We start from the raw sequence: 8,564 nt of genomic DNA on the forward strand, positions 1-8,564 counted from the left end.
GTACAAAATAGGAAAATTGAAAATACTTTCGAAAGTCAAAAGTTCTCCCTTGCCCCATCATGAATATTAGTTTAGCTATAATTTCCTTCCATTTGTTAAAATTAGTGAAATCAAATAATTGGATATAATTTAGTCACTTATTTTTAATAAAATTTTCCTTCACATTTCAATCATATTTTTAAGGAAACCTTTTTCCCTCCTTGAATTTGTATTGAAGAAGCACTTGTTTTTAATTTGTATTTACAAGATAAAAAACAAAAACAAAACCACAAAAACAGAAAAATATTATTTTATAATAAATTAAATGCTTTTATGTTGAAATTACTATATTTCAACATTCCTTACCAACATCTTTTATTCAAAACATATGTACGGACAAATATAAATAAAACAGAAAACTATAAGACTGTTTTTAGAATTGTTTTTTAGAATAATTTTAGGTTTTTCGAATAAAAAACACAAAAAAACATATTTGATAATGGAAATCTGTTTTTTATTTTTTATTTTTAAGAATATAAAATATAATATTTTCATAGAACATCTTTTAGTTGTTTTATCCTATTTTCACTTGTTTTCTAGAGTTATTTTAAAAAATAATTATACAAATATATAAAATAATTAAAAATAAAAATACTAGATATAAAAATTATTTTTAAAATATTAAAAATAGGTTAAAAACATTTTGGGTTTCAAAAACTATTTTTCAAAATTGTTTTTGAAAATAGTTACCAAATATATCCTATTATTTTAGCATTCCTTATGGAACACCTTCTTTTTAAAAAAGAAAATAGATTTTTTATTTTTCTTAAAATTTCTTTTTATTCAGTTATTCCCACAAAATTTTAAAAGATTTTACTTTTATTTTTAAAAAGCTTGGAACCGATAAAAAATATTTTCAAAAACCATAAATATACTTTACCCTTTAAACCTTTTGTATCATTTATACTTTGGAAGAATACTTTCTGTCTCCAAAAGTAATGTAAAGTTTGTTAATTGAAGCAATAAAATTGACATGTAATGGAAAATACTAGTTATCCAAATCCGTATAAAAATTATGAATAGTCATGCATAATAGACAATTTGTTATACAAAGAAGTAAAATCAATGCTAAAATTGGATTAGTAATTGAATTAGAAAAATTATCAGTTCATGGTTTAGCGGTTGGACCGATGGTCAAACCGCTGTCAAATCGATGACATCATAAATATAAAATTTATATTTTATTAAATTTAAAATTAATTTTAAAATTTTGATATACCAAATTAAATTATAAAGATAAATATGAATATATTAATATATTGAATAAAATATGTAAATATTTAAATATGAAGATATATTTAAGATGAAAAAAATAGAATGTTTAATTTTTCTATGTATTTTATTATTTTAAAATTTGAAAAATATTATATTAATTAATTATGGTATTTTCAATTTTATTATAAAAATAAAATTGAATATAAATAATTAAATATTTATATTTATTTAAATAATTTATATGATAAAATTTTAAAAAGAGAGTTAATATAAAAATTTCCAACTTTAGATATCAAAAGGTATACCCATTGTAGTGGCTTTTTGCCCTTTTTGTGAATGGCAAGTCCTTGATTCGAAACTTATGGTACTGCAATATATATACAGGTAGGTGTAGTCTTCAACTAAGCCAAATGGTGGTAATGGATCATGTTTGGTAATGGGTCATGGGAAAGCAGCTAAGCCCACTTTGTTTTAGTCAAAGTGATAGTTGATTGGTCTTGTGAAAATCGGATAATTCGACGATTGGACCGTTGGTTCGACATTGGTCCAAATCAAAGATAGGTCAATTACCTTAACTAGACTGGAAATGTCTAGTAATGGATCATGGGAAAGTAGCTAAGCCCACTCTGTTTGGGTCAATGATAGTTGATTGGGTCTATGAAAATCGGATAGTTCGACGATTTGATAGTTAGATCGTCGATTCGTCCAGTTCGACAGTAGTCCAAATCAAAGACAAGTCAATTACCTCAACTAGACTAAAAAGGCCTTCGGTCAACGGTCTGGTTTTTAAAACAATGAGTAAAATTGAAATACAATGAAAAATATTTGTTGCCCAAGTTTGAAGTTATCACAATTCATAATTATATGCAAAAATTACAAATATTCATATGAACATTTCTCTAAATTTAAAATCAAAACCACTAAGAGTCATATTTTATAAGCTTTTAGGAAATTCCACCCTAAGATTACCAATTCAAAGTTAAACTAGTGTTTGGACCCAAGTGTTAAAAGAACAATCCATTTTCTAATTTATAGAGGGCTTGTTAAATTATGTTGAATTGCTACTTTTCAACAAGTTTGATAGACAAAATATTGGATTTTGAATGTGAAGGTGTAACAACTAAAACACGCAAAAATAGTTGAGAGGATGAAGTAAATTTACACAAGCCTTATATTCTTCCGCCTCTCCTACATGAAGTTTATTAATTGGGCCGCCACACTGAAATTTAACAGCCTATAAGCGGTTACTGATTATAGCGTTGGGTTCCAGAATTATAAATTTAATGGGCCAACCCATTGGGCTGGACCAGATAATATTCAAGTCCATAAGGAATACATAGCCTCGATGAAAAGTTCAAAAATAAAACACTAAGATCTTATTTGAATAAATTTACTATTTTTTATTTTTAAAATAAAATTAATGTGTAACAAATCTTAATAAAAAAAAGTATGAATTTATTTTATATTTTTCAAGAAATTTAAAATTTGAGGTAATAAAAATGATTTTCTCAATTGTTTTAAATAATTTTTAAAAATCAAGGTATATTTTTAGACTTTTTGAAATTTATATAGAAACCATTTTTTTTTTTTTTTTTGAAAAATTTTAAATAGGATGTGTATTTAAACAACACCTAAATTTGGTTACTTCTTTTTCTAATTTTTTTATTTATTTAAAATCAATATATATATATATATATATATATATATATATATATATATATATATATATATATATGTTTTGATCTTATTAGTAATTCTAAATTTATTGTTCATAACTTATAATATAAACTATGTGTTAACTAAAACACACACATATACAAGTAGAAAATAAAGAAAAAGACAAGATTTTTAATATGATTAAATTATCAATGTGATTCCTACGTTCACGAAGTGCACCAACATCCAACAATCCACTGATAAAAATGAATGAGAAGACTTATAATGACGAAACTCTCGAGAAAAAAAAAAACCATTTGAAATACGGTGGTACTCTCTGAAAAACAAAACCTTAAACATAAAAGGGTTAAATATATAATATGAATAAATTCGTCAATTATCATATAAAAAAATTTTTCTCAAAGAGCTCACAAGTTGACCAGGTAGCTCGATCCCTACGAGTTGACCAGGAAGCTCAACCCCCGACATCTTGACTGAAGTGTAACAAAATTAATTCAGATTTACAATCTAACATATGTTTATTATTTCTAAGATATAATCATAAGGGAAAACATTTATATTTTTTCATTTCTAAATAATAAAAGGCTCATTTGGCTGGGCTATACACAAGGCCATCGTAGTGGCTTGCTTCTCTTTTTGTGAATGGCAAGTCCTTGGTTCGAAACTTATGGTATTGCAATATATATAGAGGGAGGTGTAGTCTTCAAGTAAGCCAAATGGTGGTAATGGGTCATGGGAAAGCAGCTAAGCTCACTCTGTTTTGTTCAAAATCATAGTTGACCTGTTTTGTGAATATCGGATGGTTCGGCGGTTGGACCGTTTTAAAACAATGAGGAAAATTGAAATATAATGAAAAATATTTGTTGCCCAAATTTAAAGTTATCACAATTAATAATTATATGCAAAAATTGCGAATATTCATATCAACATTTCTCTAAATTAAAAATCAAAACCATATTTTATAAGGGTTTAGGAAAATCCACCTTAAGATTACCATTTCAAAGTTAAACTAGTGTATGAACGAAGTGTTAAAAGAACAATCCATTTTCTAATTTATAGAGGGTTTGTTAAATTATGTTGAATTGCTACTTTTCAACAAGTTTGATCGACAAAATATTGGATTTTGAATGTGAGAGTGTAACAACTAAAACACGCAAATATAGTTGAGGGGATGAAGTATATTTACACAAACCTTACACTCTTCCGCCTCTCCCACATGAAATGTATTAATTGGGCCAGCACACTGAAATTTAACAGCCTATAAGTGGTTACTGATTATAGAGTTGGGTTCCAGAATTATAAATTTAATGGGCCAAGCCCATTGGGCTGGACCAGATAATATTCAAGTCCATAAGGAATCCATAGCCTCGATGAAAAGTTCAAAAATAAAACATTAAGATCTTATTTGAATAAATTTACTATTTTTTATTTTTAAAACAAAATTAATATGTAACAACTCTTAATAAAAAAAAGTACGAATTTATTTTATATTTTTCAAGAAATTTAAATTTTGAGGTAATAAAAATGATTTTCTCAATTGTTTTAAATAATTTTTAAAAATCAAGGTATATTTTTAGACTTTTTGAAATTTATATAGAAACCATTTTTTTTTTGTTTTGAAAAATATAAAATAGGATGTGTATTTAAACAACACCTAAATTTGGTTACTTCTTTTTCTAATTTTTTTATTTAAAAGTCTAACATTTTTTTTTTAATTTTATGTTTTGATCTTATTAGTATTTCTAAATTTATTGTTCATAACTTATAATATAAATTATGTATTAACTAAAACACACACATATACGAGTAGAAAATAAAGAAAAATACAAGATTTTTAATATGATTCAGCGATCAATGTGATTCCTACGTTCACGAAGTGCACCAACATCCAACAATCCACTAATAAAAATCAATGAGAAGACTAATAATGATGAAGCTTTCGAAAAAAAACCCCTTTGAAATACTGTGGTACTCTTTAAAAAAAAAAAACCTTAAACATAAAAGGGTTATATATATAATATGGACAAATTTGTCAATTATCTTATAAAATTTTTTTCTCCAGGAGCTCATGAGCTGACCAAGTAGCTCGATCCCTACAAGTTGACCAAAGAGCTCAACCCCCGACATCTTGACCGAAGCGTAACAAAATTGATTTAGACTTGTTTATTATTTCTAAGAAATAGTCATAACGGAAAACATTTATATTTTTCATTTCTAAATAATAAAAGGCTCATTGGGCTGGGCTATACACAAGGCCAGCCATAAGGTACCCACCAATTGTGTCAGGTATAAACTGAGGTGCTCATACGTACCGTTGTACCATGAATATTTCCATCCAAATTATTCCCTGTTAAATCATATTCACTAGTTTGTTATTCTAATTAAAATTTTAAAAATTACGTAATAATAATTTTCTTATATTAATTTCTATTAATACATGATTTTTCGTATTTTTTTATATATTCATTACATAATGCTTTTTTATTATACTCAAAACCTTGAATCATTCATCCCCATCTAATATTTCTCTTCTTTTATTGGAAATATTTTTTTTTTAAAAAAAATTGTGATAGAAATACATTATTTTTTAAATTTAATTTATCTCAAACATTTTTCGTAAAGTATTTTAAGAAACAAATGAAAATATGACAAATTGGGCTTTTGGGTCTATAAGAACCAGACCCTTCAACTCTAGCCCAACTCATTGACGGACTAAATTAGGCTTACTTGGCCCGAGTTTTTCATCCCGATCTTATTTATATTTATTTATTTTTAATAAAATTAACTATTGAGGAAAAAAACCAAAAGGAACAAAAAGTTAAATAATATTGATCAGTGTAGAAAATGTCATGATATATCCAAGTTTTTTCGTCGATATTGGCAAAGCATGGATTTTCGGTCCAGCGACTAAATCGACCACGCGCTGCCTCTCATTTTCCAATTCAAAATTCAAATGAATGAGATGTTGGGCCTCAATCCTCGGACAGCCCAACCAGCCCACTTGACCCTTTGCTTGTGGGGCTTCATTTTATTTTTCAGTATGGGATAGACACTTTTCATATAAAAGACGTATGACAATGTTGTTATGCCATTGATTTTTAATCATGTTTCGAAACGAAGTACGGAGATCGGCGTAATAGGTTATTGTTGCATAAATATGCTAAGGCCTCGTAATGGTACATATAAAATTACAAATTTGGACCGTTGAATTTGTATGATAAGATTTAGGTCATTGAATGATGGTACAAAAAACGGATTAAGGTGTAAAAGTAAAAACAATTAATAATGAGTTATAAATAATGAGGCTTAAAAATATATAAATGACACTACCAGATTAGTAATGTCTTTTTGATAAGTACAAAATCAATGAGAAAAAAAACATGATTCCATATGACTAAAATGAAAACTTGTTTTGTTTGGGTGCCAAGAAAATGTAGGAAAAGGAAAAAAAAAAAAAAAAAACAAAACAAAAAGAAATCAACATTTGAGACTTCCAAACAAACGAAAACCTTCAACCCATTGAACCCAACGCAAGTAGTTTGAAAAGTTTTCTCCCTTTTCCCTTCCCTAAATTTTTTTTTTCCATTTTCGGACGAACAAAGGAAGAATAGTATTACCATAAAGGAAGATAAGGCTGATAGATAAGTCATCAGTGGGATCAAGGTGACCTGCAATGAAGTTGATTCTTTGCCTTGCCACTTGCTTCTCCATTTCTTTCCCAATATAACATCAAGTTGATTCTGCACCTGTCAGTATGGACATAGAATAACACACAAAATAAATAAATAAATAAATAAAGGTATAAAACAAATTGAAATTAATTTTGGATCACAAGCCTCTACAAAAGTTCAAAGAACATTAAAGCATGTCCTTTCTTTAGCTCTAAGCACTCTCCATTCGTTCCCTTTCATGAAGAATAAGATGGTAAGATGTTAACAATGCAAAAGGAAGAGAATTGTATCTAAGATGTTTCCTAGTTTCATGAAAGGAAAAAAGGGTAATGGAAATAACATCTACAATATATTCCATGACATTGTTTTGATTAAAAAAATGAAAGTATGAAAAATAAACTAGTTTTGGAACATATCAAATATATCATTTCCAAATTGGAGAAAGCATGAAGGTTAGCTTAAATCAATGTTTTCTAAACCGAATCAATTATTAAACCGAAAAAGTTACCGGTTTATGATTTATTGGTCGGACCGGTAATTGAACCATAGTAGAGTTTGTGACCTTATAAATATATAATTTATATATTATTAAAATAAAAAATAATAGTAAAAATTATCATCTTCATTATCTAAATCAATCCTTGATCCAAAATTTGAGGAGTTTAACATTACTTCGAAAGCATATCTTTTAAATCTTCTAAAATGTTTAAGTTATTAATTTCTTTCTTAGGCTTACAATCTTCCTTATAGTGGCCTACATTACCACACTTAAAACAAACTGAGTTAGATTGTAAAGGGGCCTCTAACTTTTTTCTATGCTTCCTTGTTCATCCTCTTTTAGATGTGTCTTGATCTCTTAGTTTCATTCATACTATATTTTCCATGGGTTCCTCTCTTGTTGTGGTAAAAGTTTTCCCTACTAGGCTTTCTTGCTACTTGTATTTTCTTTCATTGCTTAGTGGGGGGCTTGGTTTCCTTTTTATTAAACTGGCTACAAAATGAGCCAAACTCATTCTTATAGATCTTCTGTTCAGATTTCATCTATTGCTTAAGCTTAAAGTCATTGCACAAGCTTATTCCTTCTACTATAACAATGTTAATAATTTCTCCATATGTTAGCTTATCATAATGGATTTGACCATTAAATTGTTCCTTTATCTTAATTTTAATATTTTCAGAGAAAAGTCTAGGTAATCCTGAGATGAATTTTTCTTTCCAAAAAGACTGTTTACAGTCTGATTTTAGCATGACTTTGGTTAGGAACATGTCCTTGTACCACTTGACGCCATGAAGCTTAGGACACTTAAGATTGGTTAAGAGATCTACAATCTTGTTCTTAATTTTTGCAAGATCTCAAATGAAGTGTTTTGATATGGAAAAGATTAGAGTAGCCACTGCATCCTCTATATTTTGTCCTTATTTGTCCTTAACAACTTCATTGTCCTTATTTATCCTATAGGCTTTTAGGATACTATTCCTATAATCAAGTGTGAGATAGTTATCCCACAATTCTTTTAGTTGTCTTGTAAACCCAACAACAAGTGTTTGAGCTACAACATGATATGACAATCTATTGTTTAACTTATAGGTTGTGCTAACCATGGTTATCTCTTGAAGCTTAGTGAGTATGTTATACTCAGTCATACCATTTATATTTCATTCATAAATGGTTCCATTAGTGTAAGAAGCTTGAGTGTACTGGTTTCTTTCCTCATATTGCATATCAGGAAAGGTTGGCCTAAGATAGAAATTCCTAGTCTTAGGGGTTTCTTGGTTGTTAACAATTCTAAAAACTCCTTGGTCTTGTGATTCCTTAAAAAAGATCTTGATTAGTTCATCAACCTTTACTTCAGAACTAATTTCTTCATCAATAACATTAATTCTCCTATGAGACAGTTGAGGTGTCTCTAGGACAATTAAACTATCTTTTACTTTTTGACTAATCCTTTCTATTAATTCTTG

The sequence above is a fragment of the Vitis riparia genome, chromosome 19 (assembly GCF_004353265.1).
Source record: "Vitis riparia cultivar Riparia Gloire de Montpellier isolate 1030 chromosome 19, EGFV_Vit.rip_1.0, whole genome shotgun sequence".
Lineage (NCBI taxonomy): Eukaryota > Viridiplantae > Streptophyta > Magnoliopsida > Vitales > Vitaceae > Vitis > Vitis riparia.